At 42.4% G+C, this 18856-nt stretch overlaps 1 protein-coding gene across 6 annotated transcripts in view; it reads left to right on the top strand.

Annotated features, from left to right (window-relative positions):
- Positions 1 to 18856, top strand: part of LOC134351397 (activating transcription factor 7-interacting protein 1-like) — an 88522-nt gene that overhangs the window by 24762 nt on the left and 44904 nt on the right. For 5 of the 6 annotated variants that reach the window (XM_063057489.1, XM_063057490.1, XM_063057488.1 and 2 more), the window contains one exon: positions 12282 to 12337. The exons of the other annotated variant lie outside the window; for it this stretch is intronic. The gene's annotated coding sequence lies outside the window, so the exon portion shown is untranslated. The remainder of the gene's footprint in view (positions 1 to 12281; positions 12338 to 18856) is intronic. 6 annotated transcript variants of the gene reach the window in all.

Below are 18856 nucleotides of genomic sequence, written 5' to 3'. Positions count from 1 at the left end.
CAAAGGTGCAAAGTGTCTTGGGAGTTCTTGTGCAGGATTTCCCCCAGGTTATTTTGCAGGTTGAGTCAATGATTAGGAAGGTAAATGCAATGTTAGGATTAATTTCAAGAGGACTTGAACGTAAGTGCCAGGATGTGATGCTGAGCTTATATAAGGCATTGGTCATCCACATGGAGTATTGTGACCAGTTTGGGCTCCTTATTTATGAAGAGGTGTGTTGACATGGGAGAGCGTTCAGATGAGGTTCACAAGAATGATTCTGGGAAATGAAAGGAACCATTTGATGGCTCTATGCCTGTACTAGCTGGAGTTTAAAAGAATGAGAATGAGGGGTCTCATTGAAGCCTATCCAATACTGAAAGGCCTAGACAGAGTGGATGTAGGGAGGATGTTTCCTGTAGGGAATGAGTCTAGGACTAGAGGGCACAGCCTCAGAATAGAGATGAGGAGGAATTTCTCTAGCCAGAGAGTGGTGACTCTGTGGAATTCATTGCCACAGATGGCTGCAGAGACTAGGTCATTGGGTAGATTTAAAGCGGAGGTTGATAGGTTCTTGATTAGTCATGACCTCAAAGGTTATAGCTAAAAGGCAGGGGATTGGGGTTGGGAGGGATAATAAATCAGCTATGATTGAATGGCGGAGCAGACTCAATGGACTGAATGGCCTTGTTCTGCTTCTCTATCTTATGGTCTAATACATAGACCTCAGCATCTCTATATGGACAATGGAGTTTTCATGTTCAAAGAGACAAGTTTCCATTGATGGTATTTTAAAGTGAATTGGGCCGTTTGGTCCAATGAAACTGCTCCGCCATTCTATCATGGCTGATTTATTATCCCCCCCTACGCAGAAGTTGATAAGTTCTTGATTTGTCAGGGCTCAAAGGTTATGGAGAGAAGACATGAATGGGGTTGAGAGGGATAATCAATCAGCCATGTTGGAATGGTGGAGCAGACTTGATGGGCCAAATGGCCAAATTCTGTTCCTCTGTCTTATGGCCTTATAACTGCTTTATTACTATGTCTTAAGAGATAATCAAGTAACATACAAAGATAAAAATTCTACAGATACTAGAAATGCAATATAAGAACAGAATATATTAAAAATATTCAAGTTTGGAAGCAGCATCTGTTGATTGAATACCACATTACCAGCTGTAGCTGGTAGAAAACCAATACTTGTTCACAACATAGTGTAATGGACGTTTTTCTGTCCCAATATCTGTAATCAGAACACATGCAGAATCCATGTTTGCAGGATTTGGACTTTTTTGTGCTTGCATTTTATGGCATCTAGGAGTATTCAAAATGATAGTGCAGAGTATGGTGATGTGGAAAGCCAGCTGACATTTACAATTATATGTAAAGTTGAAATTCTACAAAAAAAAATAGACAAATATGAGCTAGTGCACAACCTGATGGATTATTTTGATAATGGTAGTAAACCATTGCTCTTCAGAAACCTGTTTAAAATTTGACATCAAGGTTGATTCAAGCAAGAGCTTTGGGTTTGGGTATTTGATCCTCCACAATATTCCGCGTGGGAATTTAAACTGGAAGTGGCAGTGGTTTTTTTTTACAAGGTCGAGTAGCAAGCTCAACATCAACCCGGCACGGATGGAGAGCACACTCGGGAGTGGTCTGTCACTGGATTGAACTCGGGAACCTCCGTTCTCAAGCCCAGTGCTGATCTCACTGCGCCACCAGTCGACCTAGCTTTGCTAGTGAGCAACCATTAACACATAAGAAATAGTAGCAAAAGTAAGACCATTCAGCCCTAATTTCCTGCTGTGCCATTCAGTAAAATCATGGCTAATTTTTATCAGTGCCAGTTTTCTGCACATATCTAAGGTTGCTTTGGCATAACTTCTGGGTACTATTCTTTGAAAAGGCCAGAAAAATCATTGAATTATTATAGACAAGTAAGTCTTGGAAATTTGGAATGGACGGTTGGAAAATATTAAGTTGTGCTGTGACATCTGCAGTATAAAAACAAAGGATTATCCACAATGAAAGGCCACAAAGAAATGCATTGATTTATTTTAATGTGCCTTATGAGTTTAATACATCAAGGGTTACAAACACAATTTGTGCAATACCTTGCCAATTCGCCATGTACATTTACATGTATTAGGAATTTGCTGTGGTGTCTTGGTGTGACATGCAACAAAAAATATTCAACAATTGAAAATTACAGGTTGAAGTACGAATATGGAGTGAAATGTGCACAAATACATATATATCAACGTGTATTTATGATGTAAACAGCATTATAAAAATGGTTTAAAATGCTTACAGTGCAGTGACGGGGGTAATTGATAGAGGGGGTGGGAGCTAAACAGAATGATTGATCAGATTAAACTCCCTGGAGGGAAGAAATTTTAAATGGAATGATGTGTTGTACAAGTAGCCCTATAGTGCTTTCCAGAAGGTTGCTTTTGGGAAAAGGCGGTTTGCAGGGTAAGTAGTTAAGTAACATTTTTTCATGCCCACTTCTTTGTCCTGGACGTATACACACAGTGATAGTAGATTGCAGTCAGTGATGTTTTCTGCTGACCTGAGAGAATGCTGCACCAAACCAGACAGTGAGGATGCTCTCTATAATGGCAGTGTAGATCTGTATAGTTAATTTATATAATTAATGAGGAATAATGATGTTTCTGCTTGAGCAAGTTGTATTCCAGATAAAACTCTTCTGGCGCTGGATTTCAAGAATAAAATATGTTGAAACATGAATAGGCAGTGAAGGAAGTGCACAGCAAAATGGGTTTCTGTGCCTGATCAGATATGACTTCCACACACAAGTATAAGTGGTTGGTGATGAGCAAGAATGGCCACCCTTGAGCACTGAAGGGAGTGAAGGTGTTGTACATGCTTAAAAGAAGTAATTAACGTGCCTAGTTTACTCGGGGGCTAACCACTGAGTGGTTTGATAATTACTTTATCATAGAGGCTCTGAAATGTTATCGCAACCAAGATTTGCTGCAAATTGTAAGATTCTGTTCTTCCTAGATCAAAATTACATTTATCATTATTGATTTGTGATGTGAAATTTGTTTTATTGCAGCAGGATAGTGCAAAGATATCAAACTACTGTAAATTACAAAAATAGTACACAAAAAAGGAATAACAAGATATTCATGGACTGTTCAGAAATTTGATGGTGGAAGGGAAGAAGCAGTTTCTGAATCATTTGAGTGTGAATCTTCCAGTTCTTATAGCTCCTCCCCAATAGAAGTAATGAAAAGAAGGCTTATCCTGGATGGTGATGGTCCTTAGTGCTGGATGCCACTGCCTTGAAGTGCCACTTCTTCAAGATGTCCTCAATGGTGGACATGATGGAGCCAGCTGAATCTACAATCCTTTGCAGCTTTCATGCAATCTTGTGCATTGGAGTCTCCACGCAAGACTGTGATGCAATCAGTGAGAATGCTATCCACCGTACATTCTGAGAAATTTGTAAGAGTCTTCAGTGACATACTACATCTCTTCAGACTCCTAATGAAGCCGAGCTGCTGGTGTGCTACTGTTAAGGAAAAAGTTACATGAGCAAAGGTCTCTCTTCCTCCCTTCCCCCACCAATTCTGATCCAGATTCAGATTTGCAGTGTGAAACTCGTCTTCCAGATGATGGAAAAGAGATTATAAATCCCACTAATGAAATTCATGACAGTAATGAAGAAGCACAGAAAAATTGCCATGGATCAAGGGATAAGCATGAAAGATCAGTACACAAGATTATTTTTAGGTATGCAGCAACTATAAGAATGAACTGTAAGAATGTGGTTAGCTCTTGTTCATCTGATGGTGAACTTGAGGATCGTGCAGATGCACATCATTGGAAATCATTGGCACAAGCTGTATTGAAAAATGCCTGATATAACTTATGGCCTCTTTACCTGCCTCTTAACCATGTTGAACAACAAGCTTTAAATTTTCAGGATAAGGATATGAAAGCGGAATTGTTATTGTGTGGAAAAGATGTGGACAATGAATAATAGAGACTTAAATGACAATGACATCATGGATTAGATTGCTGTGCTGAAACTCTTGTAGTTTGCCAAATGATGAATGAAGATGTTGCCATGGTTATGAACCTCACTAAAGACACTCATGACGATAATGAAGAACCACAGGAGAAAATTGGCAAGGAACAAGAGATAAAAATGGAAGATGAATGTACAAGATTCTTCAAACATCAACCAGTGAGACATTGTTTCTGTTTACCATATCCATTTGAAACTAAAAATGAAATGCATTTCATGAAGCAAACGATTCTTAAAACTATTTATAAATGCTCAAAAGTCCAATTTTTTAGGAGTTCATCTATTATTATACTTAAAGCATATTATAACTTTATATCCTAACCCACAAAGTGCTGACTTTTAAATGCCCACTATAATAGATTAGCACCCCATTGAGTTAGTTGTACCCATTGAAACAGCAGAAGAATAAATGTGAGCCAACAAGCAGCAATTTGGTTACTGAAAACAGATATGGTGAAGTTCACTGTATAAAGAACTTCCTGCAGACAGCTAGGGCCTGGTATCTAAATTGGGATAGCCTTTTAATAACCTGATTTTACCATACTGACTGAATCATACTGTACAGACAACATGGCAGACTCATCCATTACAATCCTGGGTACATCCTGTACCATAGACAGGGCAGACCCATGGGGGGTGGGGGCAGTTCATTGCCGCAAAGGAGAGCGGGAGCATAAGTTGGAATAAACTAACGAGCTTGTCCTCACAAACCCACCAATGGCAGTTCATCTATCTTCGGTGGCATTAGTAGAAATGGTCACCTCACATTCCTTATGAAGACAGTCTTATCCTCACACCAAAGATTCTTATTGTGCTGAATGAGATTGATTCAGAAACTAGACATCCATGAGGAACTGGGCACCATTACATAATCTGTAACCTCTTGTGCCCCACATAACTCTTTGCCAATGAATCTTGGTTCAGTGGAAAGTGCAGAATGGATTAATGGAGGATTTATGTAAAATTTACACTAAAAGTGGATGGCTGATGGTAGACATGGACATGTTCCTGTTTTTGTGCTATATCCTCTGACTCTTAAGAATGCCAGGAATTCCTAAAAATGAGGTATCAGGCTGCTGGAGCTCCAGTGCAGGACATGTACTCTCAGAGAATGTATTCCCTACGCCACAGAAATAGGCCCTTCATAACCTTGCCATCTGTTGTACCCATGTACGCTAATTTCATTTACCTGTACTAGGTCCAATATGTCTTGGTGATTCAAAGACTTGCATCATAAAGTACCTTACTAAACAACAAAAACTGCATGCAGCCAATTCTGGTAGATCTCTCAACTATCAGAGCAGTTAATAGCTCAGCAGTTTACTACATTTGGTGATGGAAAGTAGTAGACTAATAAATAGGTAATGAAAGAAGGAGGCAACAAAAACATCTCCATTCTTAAAGATAACATGACTAAGCATGAGTGCTCAAAGTTTCAATGGTTCATTTGTTAGCTAAGTATGTGTACAGCATACATCTCTGAGATTCTTCTTCTCCAGATAGCCATGGAAAAAAGAAAAACCATAGATGTCATTTTGGAGAGAAACAAAAAACCCACCAACACAATCATCAACCCCCAAACCCCTCTTCCCCTCTGCACAAAACGCAACAAGAACATCACTCCCAAATCTCCCTCCCATGCACAAAACGCAACAAGGACATTGACCCCCAAAACCCCCTCCTCTGCACAAAAACACGAGAACGGCGAAAACAATATAAAAACCATAAGATTGAAAAAATAATCCTTAGTCCAAAATCCATATGCAGAAACCTCGGTAGCATTCACCGGCCTTATCAAAAGAGAGTGACTTTGGGCACACAGGTAGGCCATACAGAGATAGGCTTTTTCTTTGGCATCAGTGATCAGAAGGCCATTAGCACTCACCCTCCACATTCGCCTCAATGTTTCAATTGTCCTCATCCCTTTAATCGGCGAATAATGGATGCTTTAATCGATGAAATGGAGTCGAACATCGGCTCGTAGTTTTTTCGCCTCGAAGTTCACACTTGCTGCTTCCCAGAATCTTCTCAGAGACAGCAAAACACCGGATTGCTCAATCGATCTCCAAACTGGAAATTGCAGGCTCCAGCAGTTCCAGAAACACACTCAAGATGAAAAGCAGATGTAAAAGAAGTGAAATAAATAGTTTAGTAGTTTATCCAGAAGATGTTGACTGAAGAAGAGTTGTATGCAGGCACCATCTTGACTGATAAACTGCTGAAGCTTAATCAACGTAATTCGGGAAGAAGTCCTGACTCGTTGATCTAGCTAGAGTGCTTGTGATCCTCATAGAAGCTGACCTCCAGCCAATTCAATTCACTCTACATTAGTGGTCACCAACCTTTTTAAGCCCAAGATCCCCTACTTTGATCTTAGTGAAAGGCAAGATCTACCTACTAAATCATTTAGAGTAAAAAACAGCTCAGATTGTACTTCCAATTTGAGGCCTTTTATTTGGGCTAATTGTATTTGAATTACATAAAATACTTTTGTCAAACTTTCAAATTAATTCAAACAACTAACATATCAAACTAGCATATCAAACAGGCCATAGCTGTCTTTCCTTAAGAGTATTACAATACCACACCTTTAATTCTAAGTTTCATTATTTAATTTTATTTCAACCGGAAAAATAAATGAATAAAAATTACTGTTGCACTCAGTGTGATGACTGGGGCTGAATACTTTCTGCTAGTTCCCTGAAATTTGGCTCATAACTACAGCCAGCCAGTCTGAGACAGTCTGTGAGGTATCTGCCAGTAAGACAGCTCCTGTACTTAGATTTAATAATTTCCATCTGTGAACATGCAATTTCACATAGATAAGTTGACCCGAAGTAGGCACTGACTTTTAGTACAGGTGTTCCCTGCTTTTCGAACGTTCGCTTTACGAAACTTCACTGTTACGAAAGACCTATAGTAGTACCCTGTTTTCGCTTTCAGAAGGTGTTTTCACTGTTACGAAAAAAAAATTCACGCGAAAAAATCTGCGCGCAATGAAAGGCAGCGCGCCCCGAGCAGCTGCTCTCCCCCGGATTCAGAACTGCTTTGCTTAAACACGTGCCTGTGAGCAGCCATTTGCAAGATGAGTTCTATGGTATCGGAAAAGCCTGAAAGAGCTCGTAAGGGTGTTACACTTGCGGTAAAACTAGACATAATTAAGCGTTTTGATCGTGGTGAACGAAGTAAGGACAAAGTGAGTTTGGCTTGTGGAAGCTGACGAACGTGATGTTTAAGAGGTTTTGGCATCCCATCACCAAGAACTGACAGATGAAGAGCTGATGCAATTGGAATAAAAAAGGATAACAATCGAAACTGAATGAGTAATGATAAAGTACGACTTTAATTTTGAAAGGGTACGTCGGTTTAGGGGATACTTGCAGGATGGTTTGAGTCCTTATTAAAGAACTCTGTGATAGAAAAATGCGTGAGGCTCAGCAGTCAAGCAAGCCTTCCACATCAGCCACAGCAGACGACAAACCTCGACCTTGGACATCGAGGCGGGCAGTGATAGAAGAAGATGAGCTGCCTGCTCTAATGGAAACAGGCGACGAGATGACACCCCAGTGTTCCACCACCCCAACTCCCAGGCCACGGACAGATACCAATTCACAGAGAATGCAAAGGTAGCCGGGAGACACACAGTACATCCTTAAGAAAAAAGCTGGAATAAACATGCTAATTAATTAGATGCCGCCGACACGTAATTGTCGGCCCAGATCAGAGACGACACAATCGGAAATCAGCACTGATCTGGGCCGACAATTACAGGCAGTACCTAATTAATTAGCGTGTTTGTTTCGGCTTTTTTCTTAAAGATGTGCTGTGTACCTCCCGGCTACCGCTGGACCCCTGCATGCTTCGCGGATCAGTTTCGGTTGGTGGCCCGGAGGGTGGGGGCCACAGCACCACCTAGCCTGCGATGACTCAGTCTAACACACCATCATCAGTCTGCTCGGCGCTGTCCCAATTCCGATAAGTGATACTCCACTGTACATACATTATTTCTACTTTATATAGGCTGTGTATTTTTAGGTGTTATTTGGTATGATTTGGCAGCTTCATAGTATAAAGGTTACTGGAGAGAGTGTTCTTGCCAACAGCACTTGCGTGAGATTTTCTGCCGATGGCGCTTGCGTGAGATTTTCGCTACGGAGAACAGTTCAGTAATGATTGTGGAAAAGTATTTCTACTTTATACAGGCTGTGTATTTATCATATCATTCCTGCTTTTACTATATGTTACTGTTATTTTAGGTTTTATGTGTTATTTGGCATGATTTGGTAGGTTATTTTTGGGTCTGCAAACGCTCACAAAATTTTCCCATATAAATAAATGGTAATTGCTTCTTCGCTTTACGACATTTCGGTTTACGAACCGTTTCATAGGAACACTCTACCTTCGGATCGCAGGGGAAACCTGTACTATAAAACCAATGCGGACACAGCGCATTGCTGGGGCCCCATCAGTTGTAATTGCCACCAGTTTATGAATGGGAATGTCATTTTCATGGACATATTTTTAAAATTCATTGTAAATATCCTCACCTCTCGTTCTCTCTTTTAGTTACAAAAGAGTGAGGAAGTCCTCCTTTGTTGTAAAATCCTGGAAATCCATTCTGACAAATACAACAACCTGAGCTGTTTGCATTACATCCAGAGATTCATCAAACTGTAGTGAAAAATAATCACAGAGTGACAAGTCGATCCACGAACTCTGACAGTAACTCTACCCTTCTTGTCACTGTTGCAGGGCCAAGCGGTATATTATGTATTGCGGTTGTGATGCTGTTTTTGTTTTTAAAGTCATTAAAAACAGTCTCTGTGGTAATGGCCGTTGCTTCCTTGGATAAATCGCCATCTGTAAAAGGCTTCTTGTGTTTAGCCAAAAGGTGACTTACACGAAATGATGCTTCAATAGCAGCCTTATTTTGAACAGCATGTTTTGTTAAAAACGATTGTTGGGCCTTCAACCCTGATTTCAGCTCCTCAACTTTCCTGGCATGGATTGCGCTCTTTGGGGGGTAGGTGCCTTTAAATTTCTGGTGGTTGGTGTTGTGGTGCCGCTCCAGATTCCCTCTTTTAGTCAGTGGTTGTGTTTGGTGGCACAACATACATACACACTTGTCTTTCACCAAGATAAATAGAAATTCCTCTTCCCATTCTGGATGGAATTTGTACGTTTTCGCCCTCTTTCGTGGAGCCTCCGCCATGCTATCAGGATATCACGAGCGACTGCCGTATATTGATGTCTGCGACAGTCTGCACTCTAATCTAATTGGTCACCATAATGCAGCACAACCTATGCTGAAAACACGATGCATGGCGGGGGAGCTGCACACATGCGCACTGAGCAGAAAGAACGGAACTAAAATCCCGCAACCTGGAAACAATCTCTCTTTGCAAACAGCTTTCAGTAGCGAAAGTATTGCTATATTACTATTATCCTAATTAGTATTACTTATTTTTATAATGCTCACATTATAACAGTATTTGTGTATTTATTTTTGATTTTTTTCGGGATCTACTGGGAAAATCTCAAAGATCGACCGGTCGATCGCGATATACGGGTTGGTGACCACTACTCTACTTGATATTAAGAAATGGCTGAGAGTGTTGGTTGCAGCAATGATGAGACAACATTCTACTGTAACACTGAAGACCAAGCTTTATAACCACCCATGTCTCTAGCCAAGCTCTCCTCAGTACAGTTACACTACCAATATCTATGCACCTGACAATTTGGAAGATGCCTAGATGAGTCCAGGTCTCATTAAAGCCTTGCTCCAAACATAAGGCAAAGAGCTGAATGCTGCAGGTAAGATGAGACTGACAGCACTTGACCAAATTTAATATGAAGAACTCTGGTAATGACATACTTTCAGGGAAAATATTCATATGGCTGGAGTTAAACCACACAAATAAAAATAGCTGTGGTTGTTGGAGGTCAATAATTCTAACCCAAGAACATTACTGCAAGAGTTTTCCAACATCTTCAGCTGTTTTATGAATGACCTTACTTCCATCATAAGCTTAGAAGTAGGAATTTTCCTGATTGTGCAATATTTGATTTCATGGATTACCTCAGGAAACAGTCCGACAGTATACCAAGTCAGTGACTGGTTATGTTTTAAGGACTGATTCACCTAACAACCAAGAGTCTTTCTACCATCTACAAGGCATGAGTCAGAATATGATGGAATATTCCCCAGTTGTGAGATGACTTCACTTCCAGCAATCTCGAGGATCTGAGCAACATCTAGGACAAGGTATCCCACTTAGATTATGAAGACACACAGTCCTCTTTTATTGTCATTTAGTAATGCATGCATTAAGAAATGATACAATATTTCCTCCAGTGTGATATCACAAAACACAGGACAGACCAAGACTGAAAAAAAACTAACAAAACCACATAATTATAACATATAGTTACAGCAGTGCAACAATACCATAACTTGATGAAGAAGTCCATGAGCACAGTAAAAAGTTCAAAGTCTCTCAAATGTCCCACATCTCACGCAGACGGGAGAAGGAAGAAAATTCTCCCTGCCATACCTAACCACGGTCTGACTCTGAGTCATCCGAAAACTTCGAGCTCTGATCAGCTCTCCAACACCGAGTACTGAGCGCCATCTCTATCCAAACGATTCGACCTCCATCTCGGTCGCCAACAGCAGGCAAAGCCAGGGATTTTGAGGCCTTCCCTCTGAAAGATTCCCGATCACGCAGTAACAACAGCAGCGAACTGGCATTTCAGAAATTTTTCCAGATGTTCCTCTGTGCTTTCACATCCGTCCCCATCAAATCAGAATTGTCCACGGCCTTTATTTAACAGATACAATAATCATTTTTCACCAGAGGGCTGCGCACGCGTGGCGCGCTGCTCTCTCTCCTCCTGCTGTTTTCAGTAACAACGAACTCTAATTATTCATTCGCTTCACCTCCTGTGTACCTTTTATAAAGTGCATTTCAGTCCATCACTTGTGGTACTTCGTAACCTGTGACCTCTGTTACCAAGAAGGACAAAGGCTTCAGCTGCTTGGGAACATCACAGGTCTACATGTTCCCTATGTTATACTCCAGCCTGACATAGAAAAATACTGCCGTTTCTTCCTCCTCACCGGGTTAAATCCTGGAACTCCCTCTCCAGCAGAACTGTGGCAGGATCTTTAACAAAATTTTGCAAGGTTCAAGAATGCAGTTCAGTGCCACCTTCTCAAGTGCAATAAATGCCAGCAATGTCCAAGTCCTGAAAAGTGAATAAATAAAACTAAAATATACAAATAACTTAGAAAAATAAAAACTTTGCAGTCATCACAATTAAGCATCTCACAGTATGCAAAACCCAAAAACTGTGATTCCAAGGAATTCAGACTAGAAATCTTTCATATGTTGTCCACCAACTAGGATGAGTGTAGTAAAAGCTTGTTGCTCTTCCTGTGAATGAACAAAAGAAAATTAATGCTTACTTAAAGGCAGACACAATAGCACATCAAACATTTGAAATTGTACAATAAACCATAAGTAACATTAGTGACATAAGTAATGAGAACACCATAAAATTGTTGCATTTTCCTTGTCATAAAAATGTGAATAGTTCAATAAAATGTCTATAAGGTGAAATAGATTTTATACTGTGGTCAGATAAGATAACTTGGAGTTTTAAGACCGGATCCTTCTATTAAAAAAAATTGGTCAAAACTTGTGTTTGTCATATTATTTGCCAAAAATGCTGGTTTCAATAAATTTTCCTGTCTTTCATACCATATTTGTCTACCCCTATCAAATGCAGACACTTGGAGATGTACAGCATAATTACATGTCATTCAGCCAACTGAGTCCACACAGTCCATGAAGAACATATTTTTACATTAATCCTACCCTAATCCATTTCATTCTACCAATATTCCTCCCTCCTTCTTAAATTTTACCATACATACATGCAAGGAGCAATCTATAGCAGCAAATTAGCTACCAATCAATATGTTTTTTCATATGGGAGGACCCAGAGCACCCAGAGGAAGCCAGTGCAGTTACAGTGAAAACATACAAATTGCACAGCAGAGGATGTCAGGATTGAACCCAGATTGCTGGAACTGTGAAGTAGCCACTGTGCGGCTTTGTAGAGCATTATTTTTCTACATGTTAAAACTAAAGATGAGAATTTGAGTGATTGAGGCATTATTGCTACTCCAATCAGCTGCTGTTAATATGCATTCATCCTTGCTTTTCAGATTGAGAAACTATACTTATTGCATTTTTGCTGCATTCTGATCTAAGTCGTCCATCTGTAAGTAAAGATCTTAATTTTGCTTGCAGCTATAGTTCCAATATGAGGACTTTATTCCATATGTGTGTTTAATGTAAATTATTCATAGTATAGTATCTGTATTTCTTTCACTGATGCTCTAGAGAAAATATGGTTTTCAACAATTAAATGTTCCCTTAGCAATCAAAATGTCACAAATGAACAAACCTCATCTAACAAATTAAAATTACTCATGAGGCTATATTACAATTAAACTAATGATTTGCATCAAGCTTTGAGAACATAACTCACTTTCAGTGCACTACGTCATCTTAATTTATGGTATCTGCTTTTTCTTCACTGATAATTTTAATCTGAGAAAGCTCAATTGCCAGGGGTGTGGAATGGAGTCTATATTTATGTTAATGATATCAAGAATGTAGCCAGGAAAAACATGAAATTGAATATAATGTAGTATGCAAAAGAAACAAAATAATAAACACGATAAATTTTGCAGATGTTAGAAATCAAAAGCAATGCACACAAAATGCTGGAGAAACTTCATTTCCATAGATGCTGCCTGACCAGCTGAGTTTCTCCAGCATTTTATGTGTTGCTTTGGATTTCTAGCATCTGCAGAATTTCTCTTGTTTATGAAATACTGTTCCACTACAAAGTCCCTTCCAGGATGAGACAAGCAGAGCGGCGTGGGAGCTGAATTCTGAAGGAAGGCAGTTTTTTAAAAACTTCTTTGAGTCTAAGAAGGACAAGACTGCGCAGGCGTGTGACATAGACAGGACAGCGCAGAGAGTTTAAAAAGGAAGGTTACTTCCAACGGCTTTCTTTTGGATTGAGAGAAGCAGAGCAGTGTGGGAGCTGAATTCTGAAGGAAGGCAGTTTTTTTTAAAACTTCTTCGAGTGCAAGAAGGACGAGACTGTGCAGGCGCGTGACGTAGACAGGACAACGCAGAGAGTTTAAAAAGGAGACCACCCTATACAGCAGGCAGCGGAGTGAGTGACAGCAGAGTGCAGGGCTTTGGCTTCAATGGGCTTCGGCGATAACAGGAAGGGGCGAGAGCAAAGCACCAACTCTTTTTTTTTCCCCCCCTTGGGGAATCGGCCCGGACAGACAGGGGAAGGCAGGGCTGACACAGCTAACGGTTTAAAAAGTTCGTGCGTTTGGCGAGGTATGTGTGTGAGTAGACTTATTTTTCCTGTTTCATTCCTGTAGAATTAGATAGCATGCCTGCAGGGTTCGTGCTTTGTTCAGGGTGTCAAATGTGGGAATCCTGGGAGTCCTCCAGCCTCCCTGATGGCCACATCTGCGCCAGGTGCACCGAGATGCAGCTCCTCAGAGACCGTGTTAGGGATCTGGAGCTGCAGCTTGATGACCTACTGCTTATCAGGGAAAGTGAAGAGGTGATAGACAGGCGCTACAGGGAGATAGTCATCCGTATGCTACAGGGGTCAGAAAACTGGGTGACTGTCAGGAGAGGGAAGGAAAATGCCCGGATAGTGGAGGGCGCCCCTGTGGCTGTCCCCCTCAGCAATAAATATCTTGTTCTGGATGCTGTTGAGGGGGATGACCTGACAGGAGACACCCACGGTGACTGGGTCTCTGGCACTGAGCCTGGCGCTGTTGTGCAGGAGGGAAGGAGGGAGAAGAGGAATGCGGTAGTCATAGGGGATTCCATAGTTCGGGGAACAGTCAGGAGATTCTGTGAGCCTGATAGAGATACCCGCATGGTGTGTTGCCTCCCAGGTGCCAGGGTACAGGATGTCTCGGATCGGGTCCAGAATATTCTGAAGGGAGAGGGTGAGCAGCCAGTTGTCTTGGTACATGTTGGTACCAATGACATAGATAGGAAAAGGGAGGAGGTCCTGAAGAGAGATTTCTGAGAGTTAGGAAGGAAGCTGAGAAGCAGGACCTCCAGGGTAGTAATCTCGGGATTGCTACCTGTGCCACGTGCTAGCAAGGGCAAGAATGTAGGATCAGGCAGATGAATGCATGGCTGAAAGGCTGGTGCAGGGGGCAGGGCTTCAGATTCTTGGATCATTGGGATGTCTTCTGGAGGAAGTATGACCTGTTCAAAATGGACGGGTTACACCTGAACCCAAAGGGGACAAATATTCTGGTGGGAAGGTTTAATAGAGCTGTTAGGGAGGGTTTAAACCAAGTTGGCAGGGGGATGGAAACCGGAATGATAGAGCGGAGGAAGGGGAAAACAGAAATAAATCTATGATAGTGAACAGTAAAGATGTCAGGAAAGACAGGCAGGTGATGGGGCAAATTTGTAGCCATTGGGATGAGTTGCTGTGCAATAGTCATAGTCATACTTTATTGATCCCGGGGGAAATTGGTTTTTGTTACAGTTGCACCATAAATAGTAATAGAAATAGTAACAGTAATATTACTATTAGTAGATAGTAAATAGTAATAGAAAATAGTAATAAATAGTTTAGTAATATGTAAATTATGCCAGTAAATTATGAAATAAGTCCAGGACCAGCCTATCGGTTCAGGGTGTCTGACCCTCCAAGGGAGGAGTTGTAAAGTTTGATGGCCACAAGCAGGAATGACTTCCTATGACATTTTGTGCTGCATCTCGGAGGAATGAGTCTCTGGCTCAATGTACTCCTGTGCCCACCCAGTACATTATGTAGTGGATGGGAGACATTGTCCAAGATGGCATGCAACAGACAGCATCCTCTTTTCAGACACCACCGTCAGAGAGTCCAGTTCCATCCCCACAACATCGCTGGCCTTACGCATGAGTTTGTTGATTCTGCTGGTGTCTGCTACCCTCAGCCTACTGCCCCAGCACACAACAGCAAACATGATCGCACTGGCCACCACAGACTCGTAGAACATCCTCAGCATCATCCGGCCGATGTTAAAGGACCTCAGTCTCCTCAGGAAATAGAGACGGCTCTGACCCTTCTTGTAGACAGCCTCAGTGTTCTTAGACCAGTCCAGTTTATTGTCAGTTCGTATCCCCAGGTATTTGTAATCCTCCACCATGTCCACACTGACCCCCTGGATGGAAACGGGGGTCACTGGTACCTTAGCTTTCCTCGGGTCTACCACCAGCTCCTTAGTCTTTTTCACATTAAGTTGCAGATAATTCTGTTCACACCATGTGACAAAGTTTCCTACCATAGCCCTGTACTCAACCTCATCTCCCTTGCTGATGCATCCAACTATGGCAGAGTCATCAGAAAACTTCTGAAGATGACAAGATTTTGTGCAGTAGTTGAAGTCCGAGGTGTAAATGGTGAAGAGAAAGGGAGACAAGACAGTCCCCTGTGGAGCCCCAGTGCTGCTGATCACTCTGTCGGACACATAGTGTTGCAAGCACACGTACTGTGGTCTGCCAGTCAGGTAATCAAGAATCCATGATACCAGGGAAGCATCCACCTGCATTGCTGTCAGCTTCTCCCCCAGCAGAGCAGGGCGGATGGTGTTGAACGCACTGGAGAAGTCAAAAAACGTGACCCTCACAGTGATCGCTGGCTTGTCCAGGTGGGCGTAGACACGGTTCTGCAAGACGATGGCATCCTCACCTCCTAGTCGGGGCTGGTAGGGGAACTGGAGAGGATCTAAGTGTGGCCTGACCATAGGCCAGAGCAGCTCCAGAACAAGTCTCTCCAGGGTCTTCATGATGTGGGAGGTCAATGCCACCGGTCTGTAGTCATTGAGGCTGCTGGGGCGCGGCATCTTCAGCACAGGGACGAGGCAGGAAGTCTTCCACAGTACAGGGGCCCTCCGGAGCCTCAGGCTCAGGTTGAATACATGGCGAAGTACTCCACATAGCTGAGGGGCACAGGCTTTGGGCACAGGCTTTGAGCACCCTGGTACTGACACCATCCGGTCCTGCAGCCTTGCTTGGGTTGAGACGTTTCAGCTGTCTTCTCACCTGTTCAGCCGTGAAGCCCACCATGGTGGTTTCGTGTGGGGGAGGGGTCTAGTTATGAGAGCAGGGTGGGGGACTGTGAGGAGGGATAGGAGGGGAGAGTGGAATATATTTTGGTTGGGGGCCGACAACAGATGGCTCATGTGGGGGTTGGGTAGGGGTCACAATGTCAAATCTGTTAAAGAACAGGTTAAGTTCGTTGGCCCTGTCCACACTGCCTTCAGCTCCTCTGTTGCTAGTTTGCCGAAACCCAATAATGGTCCTCATCCCCCTCCAGACCTCTCTCATGTTGTTTTGCTGGAGTTTCCACTCAAGCTTCCTCCTGTACCTGTCTTTAGCCTTCCTGATCCTGGCTTTCAGGTCCCTCTGTATTGCCCTCAGCTCCTCCCTATTTCCATCTCTAAACACCCTCTTTTTAGCGTTCAGGATGTCCTTAATGTCCTTTGTCACCCATGGCTTGTTATTTGAATAACAAAGGACAGTTCTTGTCGGAACATTGCAGTCCACACAGAAGTTAATGTAATCAGTGATGCATTCTGTGAGCCCATCAATATCCTCTCCATGTGGCTCACAGAGTGCCTGCTAGTCTGTCACCTCAAAACAACCTTGGAGCGCCTCATAAGCCTCCTCCGACCATTTCCTCACTGTCCTCGAGGTTGCAGGTTTACTCTTCACCAGAGGTACGTAGCAGGGTTTTAGATGCACCAGGTTGTGATCTGACCTTCCCAATGGGGGAAGGGGAGAGGAGTTGTATGCATCCTTAACATTAGCGTACATCAAATCCAGAGTCCTCTCCCCTCTGGTTGTACAGCTCACATACTGCATAAAGTTGGGCAGTGTTCTAGCCATGGTAACCTGGTTGAAGTCACCCGAGATGGTAATGAGGGCACTCGGGTGCTGGGTTTGTAATCTGGCTATGACGGTGTAAATGATGTTACACTCCGACGTCGGGTTTGCAGAGGGAGGGATGTACACAACAACCACAATTGCATGCGAGATTTCCCTTGGCAAATAATATGGCCGGAGTCCAACAGCAAAAAGTTCAATATCCGAGTTACAGACACGTTCCTTGATCGTAATATGCCCAGGATTGCACCATCTGTTATTTACCAGAACCGCCAGCCCCCCTCCTTTGCGCTTACCGGTCTCTGCAATTCTGGTCAGCTCGAACGGTCTGGAAGCCCTCTATGGAAACGCTTTGATCAGGTATGTCCTCGTGCAGCCATGTCTCAGTGAAGCACATGACACTGCTCTCCCGAAATGTTCTCTGACTCCTGACAAGCGCAGTCAGTTCGTCGATTTTATTCCCCAGCGATCTCACATTTCCCATGATGAGAGAGGGGAGACACGGCTTATAACTTCTCTTCTCCATAAGCCTCCGTTGTCTCGATCCGGTCCTCTTCCCTCGCCTTTTTGTTTTGGTACTGCAACAATAAAGTTGCAGTACCAAATACTGGTCTTAAGATGTTATATTTAAATGCACACAGCATAAGGAATAAAGTGGATGATCTTGTCGTACAGCTACAGATTGGCAGGTATGATATTGTGGCCATCACTGAGACGTGGCTAAAGCATGCATGTCTCTGGTATCGGAAGGATAGGCAGGTAGGCAGAGGGGGAGGCGTGGCTTTATTGGTAAGAAATGATATTAGATCATTAGAAAGAGGTGACATAGGATCAGAAGGTGCAGAATCTTCATGGGTTGAGCTAAAAAATCGCAGGGGTAAAAGGACCCTGATTGCAGTTATATACAGGCCTCCAAACAGCTGCAGTGATGTGGACTACAAATTACAACAGGAAATAGAAAAGGCTTGTCAGAAGGGCAGTGTTATGATCATTTTGGGGGATTTTAACATGCGAATGGATGGGGAAAATCAGGTCGGCACTGGATCTCGAGAGAGAATTTGTAGAATGTCTGCGAGATGGCTTTTTAGAACAGCTTGTTGTTGAGCCCACTAGGGGATCGGCTGTACTAGATTGGGTGTTGTGTAATGAACTGGAGGTGATTAGAGAGATTGAGGTGAAGGAACCCTTAGGAGGAAGTGATCATAACATGACTGAGTTCACTGTGAAATTTGAAAAAGAGAAGCCAAAATCTGATGTGTCGGTATTTCAGTGGAGTAAAGGAAATTATAGTGGCATGAGAGAGGAACTGGCCAAAGTTGACTGGAAAGAGACACTGGTGGGAAGGACGGCAGAGCAGCAGTGGCTGGAGTTTATGCGAGAAATGAGGAAGGTGCAAGACAGGTATATTCCAAAAAAGAAGAAATTTTCGAATGGAAAAAGGATGCAACTGTGGCTGACGAGAGAAGTCAAAGCCAAAGTTAAAGCAAAGGAGAGGGAATACAAGGAAGCAAAACTTAGTGGGAAGACAGATGATTGGGAAGTTTTTAAAAGCTTACAAAAGGAAACTAAGAAGGTCATTAAGAGGAAAAAGATGAACTATGAAAGGAAGCTAGTAAATAATATCAAAGAGGATACTAAAAGCTTTTTCAAGTATATAAAGAGTAAAAGACAGGTAAGAGTAGATATAGGACTGATAGAAAATTATGCTGGAGAAATTGCAATGGGAGATAAGGAGATGGCAGAGGAACTCAACAAGTATTTTGCATCAGTCTTCACTGAGGAAGACATCAGCAGTATACCA

Source organism: Mobula hypostoma, chromosome 9, assembly GCF_963921235.1.
Source record: "Mobula hypostoma chromosome 9, sMobHyp1.1, whole genome shotgun sequence".
In the NCBI taxonomy this organism is placed as follows: Eukaryota; Metazoa; Chordata; class Chondrichthyes; order Myliobatiformes; family Myliobatidae; genus Mobula; species Mobula hypostoma.
This window is presented reverse-complemented; position numbering and strand designations above follow the sequence as displayed.